Consider the following 16,804-nt stretch of genomic DNA (forward strand, 5'->3'; position numbering starts at 1 on the left):
TATTTTTTGGTTATTGTTTCATTCATTTTCAACCTGCCGTTTAATAACTTACCGGCCACATTTTGGCTACGGACCTGGAGTTTGACATTCCTTATCAACAGCGTGGAATATTTTTTCCGATTATCTATTGCATATGTACACTGTACAGATAATAACGGAATTTAATATAGTGCTGTTAGAACAGATCTGTTTCGGGGGTTCATTTCTACGGGCATGCGCGCAACACAAGCCGGTCGGTTGAAATGCATGCAAAAGGCGAAATTGTATCCACATTAGGCCTAATATGCAGTTTAAACTATATTCATTATTCAAATAAGACAGTTTGCGATAGGCATAATAATAATTGAACAGATCGCGCTCTATAGGATAAAGTTCACAGTGCAGTTTACACTCCTACATAAAAAGCGTTCGCATAGAAACTCACTGGAACGAAGTTTGTCGGGGCCGGCGAGTGTACTTCCGTGTTAAAACGACTGTTTCGTTGATAACCAACAGGATGCAGAGGAAGTCAACTCACTGCGTATAGAGAGACGCAATCTTATGAAGTCAAATCCGCCTGTCGGGGACAGCAACCATTTCACGGCGAAATTTTCGAAGACGGCTCGGAATTCCCGTTGGTTTATTCCCACACACTCAACAATACCGTAGTGAAACTTAGCAACTAAGCTGGGATGCAGATATACACAGCAAGTCAATACACAGAAACCTGAGAAATCATTTTGTATCGGAAACTATGATACTTGAAAACACACGATTCTTAAAAATGCCCTCGATTTTCCATTATGTACAGATGTAAGCAAGATTTGGATTGGGGAAATGTGATGGGAAAATATTTGTGGCGTCACCATCGATCCGTAACCGGTTGGCGTAACTTCACAGCCATTCTCATGCTTACGAGAAGGGACTCATATTTGATATGAAGTGAACATGATTTTTGTTGCGCTTTTTCTAATTCGGACTGTAATTCAATTTTTACGAATTCGATACCGGTAATTGTAATTATAATCTGAATCAAGAAGCTAAAAAAATTTCAGTTGTTCGTCTCTGCACGGTAAGACATGATCATTAGAGTCAATGTATTCGGAAGACGAAGTATGCGATCGTCGTGTTTCGACTTGGGAGCGCATGCTCACACGCCCAAGGAGCGTGCGTTACTTGACAGTCTTACGATACGTCCGTGACGCCTTGAATACATACCTAACTTCGATATGACTTTGCGAACGCCTCTACGGCGTCATAAAGAACTCAAAGCGACTAAAATAGCGACCTCATTCAGAAATACACAACGCCCGCTCCGTCACCAGAAATTACACATTCTGACTCGCACCACGAGGGCTGAACGGTTAGCGCGAGATCGCACAAGTGCGTATCCTTTAATGACGAGGCAACGATTCGGATGGACTTCGAAGGCCGTTGCGAACTCCGCCACGGCATCATACGCCTCGAAAGCGTCATTTCCGGAATGGCGTTTTCTGGTCGCGAGACTCCGATAATATCAACATGCCAGGTTCGATCATCGCACGAAACGCGCGCGGATCAATACGTGCAACTGGCAGCGGAATTACACTCGTCTCGTCGTTCAGCAAGCATCGCGGACTTCGAAGGCCAGCGAAATCCGTCGTGATCGCGGCCAGCCGCTGCGCGGTCCAAGAATTCTCGCGTTTGAGACGCCGTTTCCGATAAAAGCACCGGTCACGAAACTATACCACAACGCCAGCAGTTTAATCCATCACTGTTGCGAAGCTAACGGAATCATTTTTCGTTGACGGCCGCATAACCCGAATTAAGTAAGGCACTCTTACCACTGCCAAACTGCAATACCCGGTTCTCGGTATCATAGCTAGGACTCCAGACATGGCCTGGTTGTGCGACCGACAATTCGCTACTCAAAAGATTTGATGTTATAAATATCCTAGATATGACAAAATCTACAAATTGTCAAGCTTATGTATAAGCGCACTGTACCGCAAATTCACGGGACTTTTCCACGCCGTAATCTAAAGCGCATCAGTACATAACCCGTGCGTCCTCGTCGTTCAAGTATATGCTCAACGCGAATTACAAGAAAACGCAGCGTTCTATCACAGGGGTTATCCATCGGGCGTACGTGAAGCATTTTCAAGGGGTCCGCGAAACCTCAAAATTTGAAAAATGGTATATAACCTAATTTTTTTCTCCTGTGATATGCACATCCGCTATTCCAGAATAACTTCAAGATGAGTTGCTAGATAGAAATGACTATGCTAAAAATCTGTTTCTAAATTTTGATGTCATATATGTCCCAAAGGTGACGTCAGAAGAGGTGCGTTATTATTACATTCGCCACCCCCTATATTTGTGGAAATGAGTTTTCGGCACTCGTTCATATCAAATAGACGGCGCGAATTTTCGAGACAGGCAGATTTCAAGAAATTTAACTACAGCAACCGCTTCCAAATAATAGAAGTCTTCCCAATTTCTACATAAACAGTAGGCTATACTTTCATGAATGGCTATTTTGTTTATATTAGCGCATAAGAAAAATGACTGTTGCACGATAATGGAGCCAAAATTGAACCAATTCTTTTGGAGGCCGCGGGGGCCCGTGACGGTCCAAAAGGAGTCCGCGAAGACAAAAACGTTGAGAACCACTGTTCTAAGTATGGCGGACCACGACCGCGGAGCAGTGTGTCGTCCGACAGCCGTCCAGCATGTCCACTGACCAGTCTCCACATTCAACTCAAAATACAAGCAGATTCAACCGAAGGAATATTAGTATGCGCTCGAGATTACTAGACCACAATCTGATATATTTATTTCGCCTACCGACGCATGCCACGTCATTTCGATCGCCTGTTCTTTTTATGTTATATTATTTTAGTTTTCATTCAGTGTACAATTTCTATTTTATCGTAATCTTGTGTTGCTTTGAAATGATGAGGTTATTATTAAAACTGGGCTGAACGGTGCGTGCTATGCGGTACGGACAAGGCGTGTAGCTGCCTAGCGAGTCACTTGTTCCGCTTTTTTACTTTGCAGGGGTTGCCGATCGTTTAACGCGGCAAGGCCAACCCGTGGCCCGCGGGTCGTACATTACAATAACCTGAAATAGTAGTAAAATTTTTCTTCGCGATTCGCGTGTTTAATTGTCACTCGATTTCTTTCGTGGTAGCCTATAGGCTATCCCCTCCTGGAATTGAAAAAACGCCCAATTTACCCGATTGAGTCTAACTATATTCGCAATTACGAGAGAATGCCTTTTCGCGTTAGCGCTCGCAGAAAAATCGTCGACGATGAAATGTAGGCACAAAATGATTGTCGGATATTAGCGGAAACCTTCGATATCGATATGTCCAGATGCCGATTAGTCCTGTCCTTGCAAACTGAGCCCAGCGGCGGTATACAGCAGACCCGCGATATACTCAAGTAATAATATTATTGACCTGGTTCATTTATAAACTTTGAAAATTTTACGCGCATTGCACGGCTAGTGGCTCGCGCACTCGTTCATCAATTGCATGTGGCCCTTTAGCCGAAAAGGTTGGCCACCTCTGGTTTAACGATTGTGAACGCCCAGTTTGTACGCCCAGTTTAGGGACAGTTATGGCGATATTTTCGAAAAGTCCGCACTATTTCTCAATTCCGTTTCCTTCCCGTTGATTCATTGGCCACAAATTGAAGTCACGCTGGGATGTGTCGATGGTGTAGGAATCGTATTCCAACGCTTTATCGCGTAATATGCCATAATATACCATATAGTCAGCACCGTAACTGCCGCACCCCAAACCCCCCAATTGGGGGGGGCCCGAGCTCGAAGGGGGCCCCAAATTATTTCGTGAATTAGCATAAATTATAGAGTATTTTTTGAAAATTTATGCAATTTTTTCCAAAATTTTGCGCGCCGCGCGCGATTTATAGTTGCCAAATATCTTGATTATTTGGTACTCTTCCCCCAAGAAAAAACACGCAAGATTTATAGAAATGAACATATCGGCGTTGGCCATTAACACGCACCACTACGCACCAAGATATATAACGATTTAGAGCTTATTCCATGCGACTCCAAGAAGTGTGCCAGAACGATCGGCAGCGCGAAAAGCTTGGCCGAAACGGACTGCCCTTACGCAGACCGAAAACTTCATTATATATACAAAATGATAGGTTTAATTGTCCATAGGCGCCTAAATGACTGGCGCCATATGTTCCTGCCTTGGCAATCTGAACCTCATAAGACAAATACCATCCAGCAGGAAAAATATATGCCAGTGAAGAAATAGCAATTTGAAATCGTGTGCGTCTTTTAGTTTAGTACGTTTGAGCGATTCTATATTTTTGATATAGCAGACAGGAGGTCACGAAATAAAATCATGTAACGAAGTCATACTAACGGGTCCGCCCGCCCGAAGATGTTTAATTATTATTTACGGGCCCTACAGTTTCCGGTAAATCTGATAATGTGAGCAGAGAGGACAAGATATTGATAGCAATATTTATGCAATTCCCGATCTTATTGACCGATTATATAATGAATTATCGAAAATTTTCGCGCTTCGAGCTGGCTCACTAAACAGTGCAGCTAATCTCGTGGCAAAAGCGAACACTGTGATGTTATCACCCTATGAGAACCCAAAACCCAATTTTTGTGGGGGGGGCGGGCTGACGAAGTGCTGTTTCGTTCGTGCCAACGGGTACGCCCGAAGATGTCTAATTATTATTGGGCGGTCCTACGTTTTAAAACAGACCTCGCTCAGCTCTACCGGTAACTCTGATTACGTGAGTAGAGAGAGGATCAAAATTGATAGCAGGATATATGTAATTCCCGATCATATTGGCCGATTCAATCAGGATTTACTGAAATTTTTCGCGCTTCGCGCGTCTAGGCGGGAAAAGCTGGCCCACAAAACCGACACCCAATGCTAATGTCAAATAGCGTCCAAAATCGGATTGCCGAAGGGGGGTCTGGGGGGCGAAGCCCCCCAGAAGTTATGTTTATCACCCTATGGGGGGCCCAAGGCCAACGTTTTGGGGGGGGCCTGACGAAGTGCTGTTACGGCCCTGCATATAGTGCCACTAAAGGCCTACCAGACCCACATTTTCGCCAACTGCGATTGAATAAATTATAATTATCACACGAGAAAACCAATATTTAACAGTACATTATACCGACCCGACGTGTTTATTTCGCACCGAATGATCTGGACTCCGTAGAGCAAATGATGTTAACGAGATATACATTCGATGCCAATACAAACGTCGAATGTCATATGCGTTGCCAGGGAGCGTAAGGCGCCTTCACCGCTCCTCCAATTTTTCGACTTGAGTATTGTGACGTCATATTTCCCACTACTTCATCGTTAACAAAGAATTGACCCTCCATAATTTTCATCCGCTTTTCCCGAATTTTACTGTTGGTTACAGCGTTACACCAATTACACCATTTCCAGCGGCAACGTCGGCAATGCACGGGTAGGTTAGCAGAAAGAATGCGTAGCACACTCAAATTCCCGACGGCTAACATTCCTCTTAATTATCTACAACCTCGAATAAAAGCCTGTTGGTACTTTATAGAAAAGAATCGCTGCTAATATACTCATTCGTAAGATCGTATGTTCTATACCCTACACGGCCTGCAATTTTATATACGATTCTAATGCGAACGACTTGTGTATGTCCATGTCCAATTGTCCAGTCCATGTCCATGTCCATGTCCATGTCCATGTCCATGTCTTTCAAACCTTCTCGCCTGTCAGTTCGTCGTGTTTAGGACTGGACGAGTGGACGGAGCTTATCTGCTTTTTCTAACATGAGGGCTGAGACAAAGATGGCGCAACTTCCTAATATTGACTTGGCTTGCTTGATTTCGAGCGAAGCAACGCGCGACCGGATAATGATCGCTTTCCGCAAAATGCGTGTCTCGCGCACGCTGGAGCTTACGCGCCTGGTGGAGCCCTTTGTGAGTTCAAAATATTCAATGAGATGAATAGACACGCGAACGAAGTATGAACTTTCTGCGACGCCCTGCTTCGGAGGTCGCCGGTTATTGTTTGAGGCGAACGAACGAAACTATAGTACGAAAATATGTGAGCAACGCATCTGGGTGCAGCCGCAATACAACGTTACGTGTTATCAGGTTCCCTGAACTAACTATGCGTACGCGACATCTCACAATATAGCCGTAATTCAATCGCCCGATTAGGATATGACAACGTGGCAGTTGGCATACGCCATACAAGAAGCGCCGACCCGCGTACAGGGGTCGGAAATCGTTGCACTTCATGGTCAAGGCACCTTTTCAAATTTATGGCGAAACATATTGTAGGTACATATTTTATCGCATTATACAATAGTTACACAAATAAAATGAAACACAAGACCCGTATAACTACATCCCGTTACCACAATGCGTTATCATGTCTTGGCTACGATTTAGCCGATAAACCATCATCCATCCATACCTTTGATGAGTCGTCGCTCGTGTCCTACTTCGTGACGCGTCTCCGACAGCTCCGAGTAGATTTGGCGGCTCGTCGTATATGTCACGCTGCCTGACGGAAGTTATATGAATAATTTACATAACACAAGCGACATCAATATAGCTGGCAGGAATCATCAATATCGACGAAGCACTTCATAATCCTTTCGACAGTACAACGCTCATCTCAAATGATCCTACCGTCTTAAATATAATATGCAAACTGTATAGCCCCCGCGTTAATAGATATCAATACAATAATAATAACCGATTATTTCGGGAGATTTCAGAAAAAAAGGAAATAGGAATATCTCCCCATAAATAGGGTTTACCGATCTTGAAGAACATGTCGCGCTATCGCTTGATACGCTAAAATAATTCAGCAGATCAATTAATTGGTCATTTCTAGCCTCGAGTTCTCGCGGTGCGGATCGCCTGCGAAAGATCTCGCGTGTGTATTAATAAACCGCCGCCGTCTCTTTGTAGCGAAGACTCGTGCGCGCACCCGGAAGTGTCCTTTATCTTGCGTAAGCTATGGTCCGTCTGACGCGATAAAATCGAGCGCGAAGTTGCGCTCTCGTGACTCGTCGTGAGAGCCGTTACAGTACACCAGGCAAATTCCCCGCACACGGAAATAGCGGTCATGTTAACGGCAGAATATGGCGGGTAGCGACGGATGTGTACTGCCATACGACCGAACTACATGATCTACACGTTGTCGTCAATACACCGTGATGTTGTTCTGTAAGCAGGCGGCTGCTTTAATCCATTACGTACCAGTCGGAAGCCACGAAATCAGCGTCAATTCACAGTCGCATATATGCGCTCCGAGTTATCCGTCGATCGTTAGATGCAAGGTTGACGCCGTGGTCGATATTGTGACGATATAGGCGGAGGAGAGCGAAAGGAAACGACAGGACGAAACCGTCGCGAAGAGAACATAAAGAGACAAAGAGCGCGACGAGCTCAGAGCGTGGGTATAGCGGACTACCAGGAAACGACAGAACAATCAAAACACTGCATGCTGCGAGAATCGTGAAGCCTCTCCCACGCCGAGAAAGCATCGACGTTATACGCATTCGGTATATTACTCGTCAGTATAAATTTTGCCGATCAAAAATCGCCTCGAATCTACAGGTCTTGTTATTGTACGATCTGCGTGGGAAGACTCATCAGGTACCGTCCTCCAACCCCTGGTGTTTTGCATGAATGTGGTGATTTCCTTTTGTGTATTTATGAATTTGTCGTAGATGATGCGATCCCCATCATCGGTCCGTATTACCATGCATGCAAATACATAACTTCAAAATGAAAGAAGATGCTTTAGCAATTTTCCAAAAAGTGAGCTAACACGCCCAATAGGGTTGTCCATAATTTGGGAAATCTCAAAAAAGATGCGTATCCATGTCTCATTCTGTAGATTATTGATATAAAACGTCAATGAACCTGCAATAAGCTCATAGTAAAGTCGTTAACATTTGTCTAAATGCGTTTGAAAGTAGCTGCCGTAGAGTGGGCGTGTTAGTGACCATAGAACGGCGAGAAGACTAGTAATCACGAAATCACGTCTCTTGATTAGTTATTCAGGTATGCTTGAATGATCACGACCACAGCGGCTTGCTGATTATGTGCTTCTATTAGTCCAAGGAGATCGCTAACGGCAATGATTATGTATGCGCATTGTACAGTATAGATCCAAGAAATACCTATATGATATGCTTGAGATTACGTCAAGTGGTCCTGCTTTCTGGGTGCAGGTAAGGCATATTAGACATCACCAAGCCGGTGCAGCATAACATGTGAGATGGATGCTGGACACAACCCTGTTTGCTCAGAAGATATGTGAGCCGACCAGGTAGCTTACATTGGATTTCTGAAGAAGAGTGTAACTACCACACCGCTTCAATCCATCCGTTTTATGTCTGGTTTGGTTCAAGCATTAGTCGTTATGCAGCCGGTAATGATCTAACATTCATTAAGGACATGCTGAGCAATGCAAGCAAACTATCTTTTTGCTGGTCCTACCAGCACAGTCTGTGCTTATCTTTAGACCTCTTTGCCCGACATCATTGAGGACTTTGGCCGCACTTGCGGGTATCATTCATTATGCTGCAAGAATCTGACAAGTGCCAAGCATAAATGACTGATTCATCCAGCCCTTACAGCAGCCAAGACTTCAATTATGTACCACGGCAACAGCCTAATAAGATCAGACAAAGTAGTGTCAATGTCAAACTTTATATTTGTATTCAATGATGGTACATCCCCTCTGAAACTAGAAATTCGTTTGCCACTTGCATAAGCGCCTTTGCAGTATTTTTCCGCGTGTTTTTGTGCTTGCCATCAATGAAATCAAGGCATACAGGCAACAACGGTTACCTTCACAATAAGCCATCTAGTCATGTATTTAAAGACATTGTGAAGCAGCTGTTCTTATAGTTCATCATGTATTTCGCAACCCAACATGTTCTGAATGAATCCTAAATCATTAGTTGCGAACCAACCTACAATGCCCATATAGAATCACCGCCGTCAGCCGACTCCTTGACCAGCTGACCAACAAGCCGCCAGCGTCGTGATCATTGAAGCATAGCAGATTAGCTAATCAAACGCCGTGATTTCGTGATTACTAGTCTGCTTGCCGTTCTATGGTCGCTGACACGCCCAATCTACGGCAGCTACTTTCAAACGCATTTAGACAAATGTTAACGACTTTCCTGTGAGGTTATTGCAGGTTCATTGACGTTTTTGAACTATAATCTATAGAATGAGACATGGATACGCATAAATTTTGAGATTTTCCAAATTATGGACAATCCTAACGCCCAACTACGCCCAACCCGGTTAGATTTGCATAGGATGTATAGTGTGTGTATATTAGGCTTACCATATTTTGGAAATCTAAAAAGAGGACACTTTTTCAGAAAGTTCAGACATGCAAAATCGGAGCAGAATTCTCAAAAACCGGTAAATTTTTCCCACTTCGTGATCGGTTGAATGAAAAAAAAAAAAAAAAGGTCATCTTTTCGCTCAGAGCTAAAATCACCGTTTTTTACTCTGAAATACCCGCCGGAGCTTAACTTCTGTGCTAATTTGCGGCATATCACTCGCGATTTCCTCTAAATCTGACCTAAATTTTCAAAAAAGGGGACAAAATCTCAAAAAAGAGGACAAAAGGGCGTCCTCCGAGGACACTTTCAAAAAAGTCAAAAAAGAGGACAAATCCTCTTAAAAGAGGACGTATTGTAAGCCTAGTGTATATACAATACGTATATGTATAATTTTACAAAGTAGGCCACTTCAATTTTTTTAAGTTCTCAATCAGTACTGCTACACCTACACTCCATGCTCGAGTGATTTAATTTTTTGCTGCTATACTTGTGCAACTCTCTTAGTTTTGAGTCAAAATAACTCTACGTCAAGTCAAAATGAGTTTGAATGCAGATTTTCATCATTTTTCTCAGTGAACTGGTCATAGCGATTAGGCAAGGTGTCTCTGCGTCACGATCGTACAATATTATTTTGATATTTCACCCATATGTGGTACAACGCAGTGATCGTGGAGATACATACCGTAATTTTAAAATGTTGCCAACATTAACAAATAACAGTCAAGAAGACGTTAACTTAAGGTAATCTTCAAATCTGCCCCATTGAAAATTGTTCACGCCATTCATAGTTTCTGACGCTGCTGCGGCCTGAGTTGGAACCGCTACTTTTCAATTCACTTCTTGAGTAGCGTCAGCGACCCCTTTAACACGAAGTTGTGACCGCCGGTGCCATTGCAACGTAGCGATGGTCATGGTCATGCGTTTTGGAGTTTACAAATCAATGTTTCAGTACAACTACGTGGTAGCATTATTTGTGCTTGTTGAATAGAAGTTCAGAAGTCGACCACGGTATTTTCGGAATTGAAATGGGCAACGATTTCAAATAATTAGTAACCCTATCAATAAATGTAATTTAGATACGATGCGCATCTGCAAATCCATATATTTATCAGTCATGTACTAGCATTTAAATGAGAAACGCACGTATTTGTTTCAACCCAACAATTCGGTTTGGGAATTCGTTTAATCCATCGGACTCCGATTTTGACGTCTTTAAATAGCCAAAAACAAATGACGCCCATTCCACGGAGTTGTTAAATGTATGATGAAACGAAAGGTAGTCTATGACATTGGATTATGAAAACGACCGTCATCGAGGCAGAACAAATAGTGATGTAAACTATTCATTGTAGTAAGTAATAGCAGTATGTTTGTCACTAATCGATTTTCGAGAAGTGGTTTGAAATTACCATTGCATGTGACCAATGTTCTCCATAGTAAAGCACAAACAGATATTGTCTTACCCCGTGGCCAGTGTCCAATATAAAAATCTACATCAGACGATGAGTCAATAAAACCTTACTGAATGAAGTATTTAATTTAATGAAGGTCATAACCAAAATTAACAAATAGAGACGAAGTCCTGAGTAGAAAACGCGAATAGAGACATCCTTGCGAAACTAAAGTGATCATTGATCAAACATAGCGCTCTGGTGGTTGCAGTCGTCACTGATGCTAATACTCACTAAATGAGGTAGCGCTCTGTCGGTACCACCCGATACTGCTTAAAATGATTAATAATAATTAATTAGAAGGAGAAACATTTCAATTGAGCTCAGCAAATATACATGACATCGTTCTTCGGCCGATGATCACGCAGATTTCATTTAGGAACAGTCCACCCTCGACATCATATAAAACTATATTATTTGCGACTTTAGAATCAGCACGGAATGACCATGCATTTAAAAGGAGTTTAATCACAAATCTATTTTTGGATCCCAAATACAGATGCTAATTCCCAAGTCTCAAATCTCCATCTAGATTAGTGGCTCCCAAAAGTGGAGACATCGCCCTACTGGGTAAGATTTTGACAGACAGGGGGCGAAATAACGTACGGGTTGATTGTGGGGCGAAAATGCCAGAAAGTTCAGTCAATTTTGTTGACAGAGAATCGACTCAATGCTTGACTCATTCTAGTACGGGCACGGTAAAAAGGAAGTTTGGGAACCACTGATCTACATGGAGAAGTGACTTTCAGAACAACAAGATCTGTTGGCGCGTGTTCCTATCACTTGTTGCTGACGCCTAAAATATCCTTGATAGTAGACAGACATAAGAATGTATACGAGATTTGACAATGATGATGATGATGAGATGTGGCAATTGGTCCACCTCAAAATCCTTGGCTCCAAAGGCGCGTTGTTTCGCTGGCACAATAATGCTCAATAAAAACAATACCCAAACATACTAAATGCTCATTGCTCAAATGCTCATAGTATATACTCACATACGTTTGTGCGCTTTCAAAATCGATTACGGAAACACCAACTCACAATAGCATTCTACCCCATTCTCTTACCTGATATTTGCACCGTTGAAATCTCGCGGATTCGCTTTTTAGCAACGCGAGGCGTCTCGTCAGATTCCGCGTCGCGGCAACGCTTATTCGTAGGATCTTCGAAGCAGGCGTTCGAACGAGCGTAAACCGCCGTTTGAATTGCGAACGTATTTCCGTTTTGCCGCGCGAGCGTCGCTACTCCACGCCGACAAATCATATGGCAACTCGGCCGATCGCAACAGGAAAAGGAAGCCGACGCATCTAGCGTCGTTCATTGGTTGGCGTCAGCATGCGAGGTAAACCTGCAACGCCACCCGGCCGCTATCACAGATATCAACTGGTAAGCAGCAAGCGATAGTAAAAAGTTTGAAAGAAACGGATAGGATATATGTATGGCCTGCCCAATGGCCAACCATTCAAGTCGTTACATCGCTAAGCACGAGGAAATGGTTTGCGAAACTAATTCGTAGCCGGCACCCGCACTCCACGCTGTTTCTGGAGACCACTCTCTACTGATGAAGTGCTCGTTACCTCCACCAAGAGACCATATTTCTGTTACACTCAAGCTACAAAATATTGGTATTTAGTTAATGTACCTGATGTTACAATCGATCCAAGCTGTTGTGATCATTTGGTACTGTGCAAGTGAAGTTATTTGCTTCTTTCGAGGTTATCAACGTTATGAGTACTTTTTGGCGTACCGTATAAAAGAGCTAGGGGCAGTGTAAAAGCTTTTGCGTGAGCAAATACTTGGTGTCGAGATAGTGATTTTATACATTCCACCGCGGTAGCAAATATCGGTTGCGAGTTGAGTCCGACTGAGATCTGCTCCAGACTTCCTACCAAAGCCTTGGGAGTCTATCTATAGGCTGATCCTTACCATCGCGTATGCGGAATGTTACAAAAGCTAAGAAATTCGGTGTCCTAAACGTAGAAGATATGCGGAAACTAGAAATCGCCAAGTTTATGTATCAGTTCCACTGCGGTCGTTGCCCCGAATATTTCAATGACTTCTTTACCTCGGAATCAAAAGCGCACGAGTACAACACACGCGCGTCCACGTCGTCCAAATATCATATGATCGACCGAAAAGATCATCGCTCTATCAAATATGCCGGACCTGATGTGTGCAATAGTATCCAGCCGGCTATCCGACAGTCGACGAGCATGTCCACATTCAAGTCGAAATATAAGCAATTACTACTAAATAAATAGGCCTACAGTCCATCTTCAAGATTACAGGACCACGATTGACCTATCGATCTCGCCTTCCATGACATGCCGCCCTATTTCTTGTCGCTTTCTCTTTTCTGTACTATCTTCTTTACTTTCATTCAGTGTACATGCCTCCTCTTTACATCGTCTAGAGGCCGAGGTGGGTGTCTGATTCCATAGACTACTCCAAGTCGCTTCGACATCTTCCTGTCTTTTCATTGTATCGCATTTTTGTGGTGTATTGAACTGATAAAAATTGCTAATAAACCAATGATGATGATGATGATGATGATGAAGAAGAACAAAAATGGACCGTGGTACAAGTCGGCAGATCAGATAACATATTAAAATGTACTTGCCTTGTATAAAATGACCATTCTAGTTCAAACACTATGGATACCAAAAAAGCATACTAACTCCTTGATCGGGATAATAACACTGTAACCTGCAATATAATCGAACCTGTTAAAATTCGTAAAGGTATTTCATTCTTGATCACTCCACAGACTGATGAATGTGTTCTAACCGTCACCTTGCTCAATAACGTCTGTGATCCGATCATAGAAGTATGTATGTAGTAGGGATGGTCTGAACCCTTTTCGAACAGAAATCGGATGTTGCGGAAGTCTCGTCCTATATGAATATTACTACCTGTGTTGAGTGTTTGTATTATTATGTGGGCAGTGAAATTCGTATTCCGATTCGAGACTGATTTTCTCGCATCATCCCTATCATACACCGCCGAACATTGGCATGCATTTCTTGTTAGGTCGCAGGTTGCACATTCCCGTGTAAGACAATAGATCAGGGATACTCATTAAGTCCATTTGCGGATAATATATTGACATATCAACTACAGTATATCTTTTATAATCGGACATATTTTGGAGGTATTTTCATTATATGATGAATTCAGGGGGCCGTCCCGGACGGAAATAAATCTTCCCGCCGGGCGCACATCGAGCACCCGTTTGTTAAATGCGAACTTGAGTGCGCGCTACGCCAGCATTCGTTGTTTACCAGGGTTGTAGCCAAGTCACAAGGTTCCAAGCCACAATCAATCTCACTTTTCTTTGGGTTCATTAGCAATTTTATCCGTTCAATACACCACAAAAAATGCGATACAATGAAAAGAAAGGAAGATGTCGAAGCGACTAGGAGTTGTCTATGGAATCGGACACCCACCTTGGCCTAGGCGATGTAAAGAGGGGGCATGCACACTGAATGAAAGTAAAGAAGATAGTATAGAAAAAGGAAGCGACAAGAAATAGGGCGGCATGTCATGGGAAGCGAGATCGATAGGTCAGTCGAGGCCCGGTAATCTTGAGGATGGACTGTATTTATTTAGTAGTAATTGCTTGTATTTCGACTTGAATGTGGACATGCTCGTCGACTGCCGGATGGCCGGCGGGATACTGTTCCACACATTAGATCCGGCATATTTGATGGAGCGATGATCTTTTCGGTCGATCATATGATAATTGGACGACGTGGACGCGCGTGTGTTGTACGTGCGCGCTTTTGATTCAGAGGTAAAGAAGTCATTGAAGTATTCGGGGCAACGACCGCAGTGAAACTGATACATAAACTTGGCGATTTCTAGTTTCCGCATATCTTCTATGTTTAGGACGCCGAATCTCTTCAGCAGCGACTTATTGGATGGGCAGCCAGGCCCCTTTGGGGCCCTAGCTATGATTCGGTGTACTTTATGCTGTAGTTTCTGCAGTGGCTTGAGTGCAGTTTTACTGGCAGCCCCCCAACAGAGGATGCCATAATGTAACTTCGATTGGATTAAGGATTTAAAGAGTATCAGAAGAACCCATGCTGGCATGAAGCGCCCAAGGCTGTAGAACAGGCCGCACTTTGGTGATAATTTAGTTTCTAGGGACTGAATATGACTCTTCCAGGACATGTTCGAGTCCAGTAAAACCCCGAGATATTTGGCATTATCTGTGTTGGAAACGGGCTGACCAGCGATATTAACGGTTAGGTTATTTTTGAATTTACTGTCAACAATTGGGTTTTCGAGGCGTTTATGCAAAGGTGGTTCTGGGCCGTCCACTCATGGACTTTTGGCATTTGGTCGTGGCTTTGACGCGTGTCAAGTCGTTGCATTCACATCAGAATCCTCGACGTTGAGCAGAGGGTCGAGTCCGATTGATACCAGTCATTACGTTCACTGTTCACCTTCGAGTTCTGGTCATGTTCAACCACTGTTTTATAATTCTGCTTGGGTGATGTCGAATGCCTCACATCCTAATATACGAATTTCTCCACTCTTAGCAGTTTCTAGTCCTGTTTTTCACTTCTGTATACGAAATACAAATACATTGGTACCTTTGCTATTCATCGAGGTTACAGTGAAATGCCTGTCGTGGCCTTCCGAGCCTCGAGTCATATGGCTTGGTCGAGTCATGCACAATGACTCGAGTGCAAGTCGAGTCGATACACAAATTGACCAAAGTCGAGTCTGAGTCATTTCCAGATTTTAAGAAAATGACTCGAGTCATTACAACCCTGTTGTTTACTCTTGTTGTCTTTTTGCATTCATGGTGTTGCTAGTTCTGTGTACTCATATTACACTAGGCCCGAATACTGATTGTGATTCCTGAGCTGCTGACTTACAGCATTTGCCCACTTTCGTTTTGGTTTCTCTTCAACCAAAATGGGAGCGAACTTAATAACCTAAGGCGGGGCTTAAAAAATGTTAAGCTATCGAATGTCACTAGTTAAACCATGCATGTGATGCGATTACGTCACCATCGATCATCGAGGTCACGTGATTGTTAACAAATTAACTATACCAGTCCTCTCAATGTTAAACTGCATCCGGTCTCTAATTATCATTCCAGCTCCGCCTTTGTTTCCCATGGTATACTTTTTGAGTGCTGAGCAGGTACCTTATGCTCTAGTTAAATCAAATCCAAAATGATATGTCAATACTCTCAAATGACGGTTGCTCAAAACGAATCGGTGGCTGCTTCGCATCGCCCCACTCCGTGACTACAGTGGTCCCATTAAGGTGTGGCCAACCTATCGTGGCTGTGTAGTGTGTAGCCTCATTTTTACTTTCTTACTAAAGAGTTGCATCATACATGGACTAACGAAAAGTCTACGAATATCTCCACATGGTTAAACTGATGATTAGTCATAGACTGGAGTATTTGGCAATGTTATCAGTTACAGTGAGGTCGGCGAGGAGGAGACCATGATAAATCTCCGACACATAGAAACTTGGTATGGAGCCGAGACTCGAATCAACAACCATTGGTGTCGTGAAGGTGTCGCTTAGCACACTGTGCCACTCGCTTCCCGTTGGTATATGAAATCGGGGTTATTCAAATGATTCCATTGCTTGCAGTACGCCTATATTGGTAGTAATAAGTCAATCCTAATTATAGCTATCAACCAATAATCGCGAGGTGCTGAAAATGACTTTCAACTAGTAAAGGTAGAGTGTTCTGTGATCTGTAATCTGTAATCTTTGGTTAATTCCCTCGACACATATAATTTCAAATCTTAGGTTTATTGACGCACTATGCCCGACATCAACATAAAATGGCCAGTGAGATTTTCTGGACAGGGTGTGCCCCTTCAATTTAGATAACTGATATCAGTTGTATAGTAATACGCTATATGGAACATTTGGTGTAGTTGCGTACAGGGATGGTGTGAGCGTGAGGTTCACGCTCGCGTTCTGTGTGTGAACCTCCTATAAATTTGGAGGTTCGCGTTCACAAACGAACC

The 16,804-nt window shown here is 43.2% G+C and overlaps 1 protein-coding gene across 5 annotated transcripts in view; it reads right to left on the reverse strand.

Annotated features, from left to right (window-relative positions):
- Window positions 1–11,996, reverse strand: part of LOC145457870 (uncharacterized) — a 47,166-nt gene extending 35,170 nt beyond the window's left edge. Inside the window, exons 1-2 of one of the 5 annotated variants that reach the window (XM_080336159.1) lie at window positions 11,864–11,996; window positions 6,435–6,520 (exon numbers count right to left, since the gene is read on the reverse strand). The gene's annotated coding sequence lies outside the window, so the exon portion shown is untranslated. Of the gene's footprint in view, window positions 1–424; window positions 3,756–6,434; window positions 6,721–7,228; window positions 7,244–11,863 lie in introns of those variants that run through there. The other 4 variants (XM_080336160.1, XM_080336162.1, XM_080336161.1 and 1 more) reach the window with 4 other exon arrangements.
- Between the last annotated feature and the right edge of the window lie 4,808 nt (window positions 11,997–16,804).

This window comes from Botryllus schlosseri, chromosome 15 (assembly GCF_051294905.1).
Source record: "Botryllus schlosseri isolate E-star chromosome 15, Bs_hap1, whole genome shotgun sequence".
Lineage (NCBI taxonomy): Eukaryota > Metazoa > Chordata > Ascidiacea > Stolidobranchia > Styelidae > Botryllus > Botryllus schlosseri.